The following is a 13,031-nucleotide window of genomic DNA, read 5'->3' as shown; positions in this document are numbered from 1 at the left end:
GACATCCAGTGGCTTGTGATGGAATTTGGAAGATGAAATTGGGCAGAAGCTTATTGTATGAATGCATGTGTGTGTTATGTAATGAGCAAAATGAAGAAGACAAAATGAGAGGAGTAAGACTTATTAATGACATTATTCACTTAATGCTTAAAAAGAAGAGAAAGAAAAGAAAGGGGAAAAAGCAAGAGAAGAAAAGGTTATGAGAAAGGAAGAGAACAGATGGAAGGTGCAGAGATTAGACATGTTGGGAAGGAGGGAGGCAAAAAGAGAGAAGAGGGAGAAGTAGGAAGGAAAAGAAAGAATAAAGATATGTGGTGATTACATGACATTATGTACAGTGAAGAGAACAGTCAAAGAAGAGAGAATCATTCTGCATAAGTGCTAAGCACGTGTGTGTGTGTGTGTGTGTGTGTGTGTGTGTGTGTGTCCATGTCAGTGTTTATGTTGGGTCTCTTTATGTACTGAGACAATATTATCAACTAAATGCATCTAGGTGTTGCCCCATGACCATTTCCAAACAAGCATTTGCCAATTGTTTTAAGTATCCATTTAGTTGCAACTTGACATAAACACCATCTTGGCACCCTGACACTTTATCTAAAGGACATGATACCTGGAGGAAGAGGGTTGAACCAGAATGAGATTGGGACTTACTTTCAGTTGAGTAGATTGGAGCAATAATATTTGAGGTGCCTCATTCAAAGACACAGTACACCACCTGGTCCAGGAACCTGACCTTACAATCATGAGATCAACATCATAACCAGTTGGCAATACATGTTCATGAAGAAACTCCAGGATTAATCAGCAGAAGTGAACAAAAAAGCTATGTAGTGTAGAGAAAGTGATCTTACTCAATATATTGCAAATTTTGTTTGTATCTTTGGAGGGTCATTGGGCCAATAATAAACACATGCACTGGTTCTATTTCACATTATTTTTATTTGTCAAGTGGTTAACCATTTAACTAATTATCTAATTGACTGGTTAGTCTAATAAACTGGATTTTGACAAATCTAGTTGATTGATTGAACCAAATTTTAATCAAACAACCAATTATTTAATTTGTGAAATGGTTTACTAGCTGATTGATAATGATAAGTGAAATAGAATCAGTGCATGTATTTATTATTGGCGTTATGACGTTCCCAAAGTACATCAAAATATGTTTCAACACACAAGTTCACATCAATAATCTTGCAAACCAATACAAAAATGAAACATACCAAATTAATTTTCAGAATGCAGTTCTATGTAGTCAATGTTAATAATGGGCAGAAAAATGTCACATACTTTCTTGGAATCAGAATTTTAGACATACTTGGTACCAGAGTGCATGGGAAAAGGTGCAACCATCAAATAAATATAACTTCATACAACTAGACACCAGAAAAACTGTGTTCTATGACTATGAGATATAATTATGGTTGGAGATAGTATTAGTTAAAATATACTGACTATGGTGTAAACCAAGTGGGAGAAATTTGGAAAAAATAATTCTAATCCCAGGTTTATGTAACAAGATGGATGGACAAACATACTCTCTCCTTAGAACCTGAAATGAATCTAATAACATCATCAACTGGAAACCAGAATATCAGGAGAAGGAAGAAAGTGGTGATATATAGACTCCATTATGTATACAACTGACACATATTTTATTCATAACATAAATACGTTAAGTACAGGTATGGCTGTGTTGGTTACTAAGTCTGCTTCTTTAACATGTGATCTTGGATTTAGTCCAATTGTGAGGAACTTTGGGTAGGTATCTTCTGAAAGCCTTTGTGAGTGGAATTGCAGAAAATGAAAGAAGCCAGTCAAATATACATGTGTGCTTGTGTGTGTGTGTGTGTGTGTGTGTAAATATATACACACACAACTCATTTTTAATATTATATATACCTCTCTTTTATGTCAAGTTATATAAAAAAAAAACAAAGGTTTACTCAATACCTTTTTGTAGAATACATGTTTATTAAGCTTTTACAAGGAAAAGGCTGACAGTTACTTCAAGGTTTCAGCTTGCTCACCAGCCACTGTCAACCTTTACTTTGTAAAGATTTGATAAACATGTGTGTGTGTGTGTGTTTACACTTCTCTGCAGATTCTTTCAGTGACACTGTTATTGTTTCCCCCATTGACAGGCTGACTGCTAGTTTTGTGCTTTTAAAGTTTCATGGAATAAGATATCACAAACAGGAATAGTTAGTGACAAGAAAGATATCTGACTGTAAAACAATACCTCAATGATATGTCCAAGCTGTGCTAGTATGGAAAAATGGGCATAAAGATATCTTGCTGAAATACTTTGCAACAGAAAGGGTGCCTGGCTGTAAAACAGTGCCTCAATAATATATACATCCAACCCATGCAAGCATGAAAACATGTTAATTGATGATGAAGAAATGTGTGAATTAAGTGAAGAAAAGAAAACTGCAAGATGGAGTTTGGGATACAAGCAAAACAAAATGGAACAAATCCAGCTAGAAAGTACAACTAAATAATTGGTTCAATCATCTCCTTTGATGTAGTTGAACAACCACTCCAAACCAGTTGGGATTCACAGCACAGGTTGTACTATTCCTTGTTTTGATTGCTGAATAAAAAAAAACATGGCTCACAAAGACCTGATGAGTTTCCTGAATCACAATTGATTGCACCCTTGTATACCAATCTGCCACAAGATTTTACAACTGAGTGGACTGCAGCAATGAGAAATTAACTGGTTTACTCAAGAACACAATGCACAGTCAGTCTGGGAATTGAAACTGCGATCTTGCAATCATGAGTGCAACATCCTAATCACCAGACTATGTGCCCTTGCACATTTTTGGATGACCATTGATTTTTTGGGGTACCTCTGCCCTTTGATGGGTTTTGTTTTCCCTCCCACAGCATGTCCAATAAATCACCCTCCTCAGCAAGCTTGCTTGATGATGCTACCAGTTTAGTTGCCAACAATCTGACCAGTAACAAGTGGTACTACTGGGTTACATGTTACCAGTAGCACTTGAGAGACCATTAGATTCAACAATGAGGACTCAGTTCAATCAAATGAATTATTTGTTCATTTGATCAACGTGTAAGTGGCTGAGTATTCCACAGACATGTATACCCTTAGCATAATTTTCAGGCAGAATCAGTGTGATACATGTTTGACAGGGCTGTATCTTTTAAATTACAAGTACAATCCATCTGACTTGCTCCTTTGCAATTTCTGTCATCCCAGTTTCACTGACTAAGTATAAGTTGACCTGAAGTTATAGGAAATGACATTTACTCAATGTGTCTCACAATGAGATCAAACCTGGGACCTTATGGTTGCAAGGCTAACTTCTTAACCATACAGCCATAAAGAACCTATAATATTTGGTATGCTATATGTGTATTATAATATTCATTATACACAAAACAAGCTGTCTAAATAAAACATACACTCAGGCAGACAAACAAATGTGAGAAATAGATAAACACTTGAGACACACTAGACAAAATGAAACAAAGATCTGAATACAAAGAAAACAAGACAATTAAAATCTTACTTGTGTTGATAGAAACTAATTTGTTTTTGTCTATAAAAGACACTGTAAAAGCAATATTTAAGAAGTATGGCACAATATAGAAATCGTTGTTCTTTAAACTGAGGTCACTCTGAATCCAGCAGAATTTTGTATCATAGGACCAGGGTCAGTTTCAGATGGATTAGTATCAAATGACTTAATCCTATGTTAGTTTTGATAAAGATAACATCACTGTTTAATCTTATTCTTACCATATTTTGGTTGGAATATGTGACCTAAGTTTCAATTAATTTAGGATAATGAAAAATTGATAAAAACAGGAAGATTGTATCATAGAATTAGGGTTAGTGCCAGGTAGGTTGATATCAAGAGTTAAAGAGGATTTGGTTACTATTTCAAGCAGGTTAAGTGGCCACACAGATACTTCCTCACTAGTTCAGCAACTACTAATAAGACATAAAACATACTGAAAGAATCACTGACCAAAAGAAATTAGATCAGATTTGTTGAATGACAATATCATATTTAGAAGGAACTCTGTACACCAGTTATTTGAGAAAGTAGCTTAGTTTGAGCTTTGTTAGTATTTAGTTGCAGGGTCTCACCCCAACAATTCATCTTCTTAATTCACCTGCTACACATGTCCCCCACTCACTGCAATCTGTCTTCTATCTACCATTCTCCTTTCACATTCTTGCAAACTTACCTACCCACTCAGCCTATCCACTCCTCTCTACCACTGTTTTCACCCCCCTGTAACTTGAAGGTATGCCCTTATATATCTTCTTTATCACCTTCTCTCTCTCTCTCTCCTTTCTCTTTTTCAAATAGGGTAGCTATGTATTTCTGCTACAGCAAGACACCTGTTTGTGTCCTATCATACTTTATTTATTTAACTTCTCATCACTTGGCACAAAGCCACCTCCCTCAATACTACTTCACCACCCTCTTCAGTTGAGAGGTCATGACTTGCGGGTTACTTGAGGACCTTACTGGAGCTGGAACCATGTAAAAACATCCAGTACATTCTGTAAAGTGGCTGGCATTAGGAAAAGCATCCAGGCATGGAAACCATGATGAACCAAGCAGTGGAGCTTACTACAGTCCTCTGGCTTTCCAACTCCCATCAAACCATCCAGTTCATGCCAACATGGAAAATGGACATTAAGAGGCAATGATTATGATGATGCTGGTGATAGATGACTGTATTTGGATTGTACAATATATCTTATCCTATAGACTGCATCTATGCAAGTCTTTAGAATAAGATATAGGTGCAAAAACATGACAGTGCAGAAACCTGATGACATATATTGGAGAGACAGCCTGTGGCATAGGGAAGAGAATAAAAGTATACTGGCAAGAACTTAAGGAAGAGAAGAGCTTGTCAGTACTATACCAATATGACAAACTAGAACATAGGCATTCAATAGATAACATAGAAATTAAGATCCTATCCATACATAGAACCAAAACAACATTCAGATTACAGAATTCATACACATAATAGAAAGTAGACCAAGCCTCAACAGAAAACAAATGGAAGGGTAACACCCTCCCATAACTTAATGACTAAAGACAGAATAGGGCACATAGAATGGGGACAGTTACAAACAGTGCAATATACAAACCCATACATACAGGCACAGATGAAAAGGCATGCACAGACAGGTATATGTACCACAAGAAGACACTATAGAATAAAGAGAATAAGGCCAGAAAGAAGAGGAGGGATAAAAACAAGAAGAAGAAATAGTCATTGGGGAGGTCACAGTATGTGTGATGAAAGAGATTTGACAAAATAACCAATAACTAATAATAATAATCCAGAAATGAAAGTCAAAAATTGTGTGCATTTATTTACAAAATGACCATCCTCAAATATAGCAATATTTATTTCAACACAAATCAAGAAGCTAGCAAAGCAAATGTATGAATGAATGAATGAATGTATGTATGTATGTATGTATGTATAGATAGATAGATGATAGATAGATTAGATTAGATTAGATAGATACATGTTCTTAATTCTTTCACGATTGACCGAACAGAACATTTTTCACGTGACAACTGAAGAGAGGACAGAGGGTTATATCAGTATTTGGCTGGTACTCATTTTCAACTGAGTAAATGATAGAACTAACTTGAATTGATATGCCTTTACCCTAGGACATAAGGCACCATGCATTTAAGGAATTGAACCCACAACCTTATAACAGTGAGCTGAGCACCCTAACCACCAAGCCACATACCTCCACTAGGCTTTTTGTACTATCGTGTTAACCAAGTAGTCTTATAAAGCAATATTAGTATTTTAATTGGCATCATTATTTTTCAAGTCTGCAGTTAATCAAGCTAGATTCATAGAACATTTAAACATAAAGAATCACATTTAAATTGTCTTTATTCTACAAACGGAAATTACTTATAGAATAACCTGATTTTATTAATATGTCCACTAGTGTTGCTGCTATCTTCATAACCAGTTTCTGCTACTTGTGTTGGCTGTTATAAAATTACTATCACTTAACGAAGTTATGCCAGCTATTACAATATTAATATTTAAAATAATGGACAAGGAGTATACCTTCTCAGTTTAATAACCAATAATTTTCTCTTTGATCTAAGGTACAGACTGTTGTGTGATGAAGACGTTTGTTCCACAACTGTGTGGTTTGAAGGTCAGTCCCACTTGGCCAAATGTCTTCTACTATACTTGCAGGGACTGACCAAAACCTTGTGAATGAATTTGGTATATAGAAATTGAAAAGTAACTAGTCATATAAAAGGGGTGCTGAAAAGTTCCTGGCTTTGGGTAAAAAAATACAGGAAGATCAGTTAATTATGATTTTATTTAACATATTTCCCTCTCAGATTCACACACTAATTGCCGCATCCCTTCAGACTTTTTAAGCCCTGTAAATGGATTTAGAAAGTTTGGCCTCCAGCCAGGCCTTTTGTGATATTCTTAAAGCCAGGAAGTTTTTAGCATCCACTCATATATGTGTGTGTCCTTGTCTTGACATTGCTCACTGATTGTAAACAAACTTTACTGTTATGCATTCAGTAACATTTGCTTGCAATTTTCCATGGAAACATGTATGGACAAAGGGAAAACATTACTTTGCCTGGAGATAGGTGAAAGTTGGTGACAGGAAGAGCATTTGGCTGTAGAAACTCTATCTTTATAAATCTTGTTTGTACCATTCAAGCATGGGAAAACAGACGTTACAATTTACAGTAATGACATTAGTGATGACAATGGCAATAATGAAATGTGATGATGATAATCATCTACACTGTACACCAGTTATGGTTCTATCTCTATACCCACTCACCTACAGAAAAATAGAATGTATGGAACAAGTAAGGCCAAGAAGCAGACTAATATGAGTGGATGGATGGATGGATGGATGGTTTTTCAGTGGTCAGAATATTTTTTCTATGCAAATGAATTAATTAATGTTCATTATAACCACCAACAACAATAATACTATAAACACTAATATTAGTCTCAAATTTTAGCACAAGGCCAGCAATTTCGGGGAGGGGGGGTGTTGATTATATCAACCCCAGTATTCAACTGGTTCTTATCTTATTAACTCTGAAAGGATAAAAGGTAAAGTTGACCTTGGCAGAATTTGAACTCAAGACATAAAGATGGACAAAATGCCACTAAACATTCTGTCTAGCATACTAATGATTCTGACAGCTCACTGCCTTGCTATATACACTAATACTATTAGCACTAACAGCATCATTACTTCTATTCTGATAACTGCTATGTTATTACTGCTTCAACTATTCATACAGATACTAATGAAAAATTATGATTTAATGTTGCATGAACATTTTACACAAGGCAATTACATACATTAACATATTCTCCATGTTTACAATGCAATGCTTTGAACACTTAGCTTACTGCAGTAGGTCATGCACCAGCTTTTCAATATGAAATAGCTGAAGCTAGTAATGAGTATTCTACCATAAAACAGTTGCTTCAAATCCATGAAATTATTTAGATTTCAAAGTTACTGATTTCAAAGCTATCCATGATATTTTTCGTTTGAGTAACATTTTCAAAGAGGAATGTTATTGCTTTTCCCTGTTCTTGTTCTTTTCCCCTCTTGCTTCTATTTTGACAACTACACTAGTGTTGGTGGCATGAAAAAAGCACCCAGTTCACATTGTAAAGTGGTTGGCATTAGAAAGGGCATCTAGCTGTAGAAACCATGCAAAAGCTGACACTGTAACACAACTCAACCCTGTGGTTTACCAGATCCTCTCAAACCATCCAACCCATGCCAGCATGGAAAATGGACAGTAAATAATTATGGTAATGATGATGATGATAGCAGTTTCCAAAACAAGGGAGAAGGAACATAGATCCCATGTAGAATCTATTTCATTCAAGGAAAATATATTTGATTCCTTGCAGTTAATTTACCTTCAGGTTTATCATCTTTGTTGTCATCATCCTCATTCCTTTTACATCCATTTTACAATGCTCGCCTGATTTTGATGGGTCTTCCTTATCACAGCATTTGGGTATTTGCTGCTGTTTCTTATCATCTCTTTTAAGAAATTCAGTCAGAGATAATTTTTCATCACTTCTTCCTATCTCTTCTACAAGTTCCTTCTCCCTTGATTGTTTGGCACCTCTTCACTCAACTGTCATTCTCTCTATATAACATACATCCATACCAGTACTGTTTACTCTCTCATGCACTCTTCATTCAATTCCTCTTGTTTTTTCTCTCAGCATATTTGTTCTTTGTCATTTGTGTACACTAGCATTCAAATCCGACAGAGAATGCTTGCTTGATTTCTTTCTAGACTTTTTACATCTTCCATATGTTACACTATCCTGCAGCTACACACTTTGTACATAAATATCATACAATTTGCCTTTCACACAGAAAGAGAATCCTTCTGTTGCCTGCTGAAGTAAAAGCTCCCTGATTTTTTTTTTCTATCATATTAATGTCCTTTTCCAATCATATAATTTCAAATTCAGTCTCGCTGCATGGCGACTTGGGCAAATGTCTTCTAATATAGCCCCAGGTCAACTAAAGCCTTGTGAATGGATTTAGTAGATGGAAACTGAAAGAAACCTATCATATATATGTATGCATGTATATATATGAGTGTGTGCATTTGTCTCCCTGTCTTGAGACTGTATGATAGTTGTAAATGAGTGTCACTATTATACGAGCAGTGTCATTCATTTCCAATATTTTGCAGAAACATATCTGGTCTTTCTTAGAAACAAGTGAGTGTTGGCAACAGGGAGGGCATCCAGCCATAAAAAATCTTCCTCAATAAACCCCATTTGACCTATGCAAGCATGAAAAAGTTCACATTAAAACAATGATGAGGAGGAGGAGGAGGATTCTCCTGTGCATCTGCTACAGGCAATACCTTCCTTCTGGGTTAGTCTTCCTCTGATACAACTTTAATTCTGTCATGCCTAAGTTTACATTGATGTGTTTATATGACTGACTGTGAGTGATTAGTATATATTCCACTTTACTAGATAGTTTCAGCATTTCAGTAACTACTCCATTGCCCAGCTACTTCTCATTCCATATCTTTAATCAAGCTATTGACTTTATTGCTGTCAACTTCAATGACTAATAATTCTGTTGGATTTGCTTCAAGAGGTCTCTTGCTTTCTCTCTCCCACTTATTCTTCTCATTCAGCAACCTCTTGGATTAAAATTTCCATACCTATTTCTTCTCCTTATCATTGAGGGCAAATGTGCTGCTATCATTCCGTATACACTTTTCCCAACATCCCAATTCTCACCTACTTTCCAATCTGGAACACACCACACCTCTAATCCTCGCATTGTAGTACATTGATAAGTTCCTTACTTTTAACTTCTTTCCTTGTTATCTAACATTTAGCTTCTCATGAAAATCTCTGATTTTGATCTCCACCTACCCACTTTATACCAATCTTTCCAGGTATCTCTTTTAGGTATAATGGCTCTATCTACCATAACATTCCTTCACCATATCACCTTCTCACTAGCTGAAATCTTATCCCATCCACTGAGCTGGTCTGCAGTTTCATAGCAGTTCCCTGGTTATCATCTGTATAATAAGTCTCTCTCTTCTTTCTTATCATATGCATCTACTCTGCTTTTTCGAACTGGTTGAGGGATCTTTCTGCTTCTATATCATCTTTCTCCACATTGTCATCTATCCATCAGAGATTCTGGGCTCTGATAGATGGCCAAAATATTGCAGTGTTTACTATCTGATCATCATTACCAACCTTCATTCAGATCCAATCTGCTTCAGGTTTGATTTACTCTTTCTACAGGCCAACCAACTGATTCACTGTGCTTGTATATCATCTCAGATACCCTCAGTTGCTTAGTGTTAGCTACCATTACGGGCTGTGGTTCTCACTGATATAATACTGCTGTCCAGGTTTAGTAAAACCAAAAATGTCTAACATTTAATAACTGACTAACAAATGATATTGAATATTTCTCATTGGGTTAAACTCATTCAAACAATTTAAGTTACAACTCAAAGCATTGCAATATAAACATGGGTACCAAAATGTTCTTTTACTCTGTGAAAAGTTTTCATTGTTCTGTAGAAAAAAATGTTTTTATCAAAATAGCAAAACATTTGAAAAATGATGAGAATTAAAAGATGAGTTTACAAGTTCATAATTTTGATCATAGTCACAACCCTAATGGTGTGCCTACCAATATTAAATTGTGTGGCTTTTCACTCTATGGGGTTGCTGTCTTGCATAACTCAGTGATTGGCATAATTGAAAATAATAAATTATGTATCAAAAGTTTTAAATTTGAAGATCTTTTCAACCTATGCTAAAGTTTTGATCATAATCTCAAGCCTAGTGTTGTGTCCGCAGATATCAAATTGTGTGGCATTTCACTTTACAGGATTGATGTATTGTATAACTGAATGATTGCCATTACTGAAAATATTAAATTATGTATTAAAAATAACAAATCTACAGGTCTTTCCAGCCAATACTAAAAACAGTATAAATAAAAGAAACAACTTGAACATTTAAATATCCACCTTCTCTCTCTCCCTCTTGTTTTTATCTATTTATTCCAAAGGAAATAATGAATTTTGATATTTTTGTTGCAAGTAATGAATGCCATAGAGCAAGAGATTAGAATTTTGGTGGTGGCATAAGACAATATTGCAATCCAGTATATGAAGCCTACAAATGAATGATTTCTCTTTTAATAAAACATGCATAAATGTCATGCAAGTCTGTTTTCCCTCTCTCTAAAAGTATATTACCAAATAAAAGATCTTAATATATGATAGTGTGAAAGAATGTAGCAGTCCTGATATACATAATAGTTTACAACCAGAACTCATTTACATTGAAAGCATCAAAATATTTTAAATTCCTGCTAATTCAAGACTGTTGCAAAACTACTCAAAACTGCAGATAATAAATATAAAAATATTATATTAGGTGAGCTGAAAGTAGGCTTGCTTTGTAGCCATGTGGTTTCAAGTTTGTTCTCACTGTGTGGCAGTGTTTTCTAATATAAGCCTTGCACTAACCAGTGACTTGTGAGGAAATTTCATGGATGGAAGCTGTATAAAACCCCACCACATGAATGTGTGTGTGTTTGTGTTTTCAAGATGTCATTTCAGTTTCTTTATTTGAACAAGAAACAGTGTTGTCAGGTTTAAATTCGAGGTAACCATGACATTCTGTATCTTTGAGGTTTTGAAATTAAGTGGGATAACAAAAAAAATCTCTTACTTGAAAAACAAGTACAAGTTGGTGACAGGAAGAGCATCTAGCCCCAAAATTTGCTTCAAATAAGAAGTCATTCAACCTTTCCAGTACAGAAACACAAGCATAATATGAACAAATTGCGTGTGTATGGTGTGTGTGTGTGTGTGTGTGTGGTGAACTCTCCTGTCAAAGATGATGTATGAGCATTCACCTTTTTTTTATTGACTTGCACAAATGATTTGTTTATAGTGGTCACTTCCTCCATCAAATCTGTTTTCTGAACAGGTGCACTGTGTACCACGTATCAGGTGCTGAAATGATTACAGAGCAATGTGAGATGAAGTGTTTTGCTCAAAAACACAACACACCACCCAGTCTAGGAATTGAAATCACAATCTTGCAATTGTAAATGCAACACTGTAGCCACTAAGCCATGTGCCCTCACATATACACACACACACATACACATCCACTTCCCATGCTTGCATGGACCAGATGAAATCCATTGAGGCATGAGGCAGATTTTCCCACCTGTTTCCAAGAAAGGTAATATTTCCCCATAATCAGTTTTACTTTTAACAGAAGATTGGAAACAACATCGCTTGTATGATAGTGATGTTTGTTTACAACAATGACATGATGTCGACCAGCATACAAAAATACACACACACACACACACACACACAAACGATAGGCTTCTTTCAGTTTCCATATATGAAATCTGCTCATAAGGTTTCATCCAGCCCTGGGCTATAGTAATAGATGCTTGACCAAAACACTGAGCAATAAGATTGAACACAAAACCTCAAAACAACATGCTCAGAAAGGAAGCTTCTCAACTATATTGGGGTGTGTTATCAAACTGACAAACAATGTATGTATCTGTGTTTGCCACTCCCATCACCACTTTTCAACCAGTGTTTGTGTGTTTACATCCTTGTAGCTTAGCAGTTCTGCTAAAGAGACTGATAGAATAATTACTAGGTTTAAGAAATAATTCCTGAGGTCGATTTGTTCAACTAAAATCCTTCAAGGTGCTGCTCCAGTATGACTGCAGTTAAATGGCTGAAACAGGTAAAAGCACAAAAGAATATGTATATATATATATTCCATTAACTCGTGTTTTTGTCCATGAAATTTTATGGCCAAGGCAATGATTGATATAAGTTTAATTCCAGGGAAGTTTTTCACTGTGGTAAAAATGTTGGCACTGTTGGTAAAAATGTGTTTTAACCTTGAGAGTTAAGGCAAAGATCTAAATGTTCAACTGTAAGCTTAAGCACTGAAGATGATTAGAAAAGATACTGATTAAAATGTATGAGGCCAGGAGATGAATGCATAATATTGTAGTTATTAAGTCATCTAAGAACCATAAGCTTGTAAATAGATTTGCAATATGTTGCAAAACTATTTTTAAGAAGGCTAAACTGCATTAGATGCCATCTTGCAATTTTACAAGGTAAAAAAAATAAATAGAAAGAAAGTAGCCATAATATTATCTTGAAAAAATAAAATATTAACAGTTATAAATAGCTAAAAAAAATCGATTTACTGTTGTGGTGGGCACTCTGCAGTATACATTGGTAATGTGATCAGTGGTCACAGAGCAAAAGGAGAGATTTATGGTTCACGTCCCATCAGTTGGCCTGCTACATTTTTCTTTTTCTTTCAAAATAAGGTTTATAATATATATTATTTTAGATAGGATAAGGTTTAAACTAATATATTTTTATTGAAAAACTTAGAAC

At 35.3% G+C, this 13,031-nt stretch overlaps 1 protein-coding gene across 1 annotated transcript in view; it reads left to right on the top strand.

Annotated features, from left to right (window-relative positions):
- Positions 1-13,031, top strand: part of LOC106883993 (protein lev-9) — a 693,982-nt gene that overhangs the window by 627,792 nt on the left and 53,159 nt on the right. The gene's annotated exons all lie outside the window — the stretch shown is intronic.

Source organism: Octopus bimaculoides, chromosome 10 (assembly GCF_046866305.1).
Source record: "Octopus bimaculoides isolate indiv1 chromosome 10, ASM4686630v1, whole genome shotgun sequence".
NCBI classification, from domain to species: Eukaryota; Metazoa; Mollusca; class Cephalopoda; order Octopoda; family Octopodidae; genus Octopus; species Octopus bimaculoides.
Note: the sequence above shows the minus strand (reverse complement) of the source record. Positions and strands in the feature narration are given on the sequence as shown.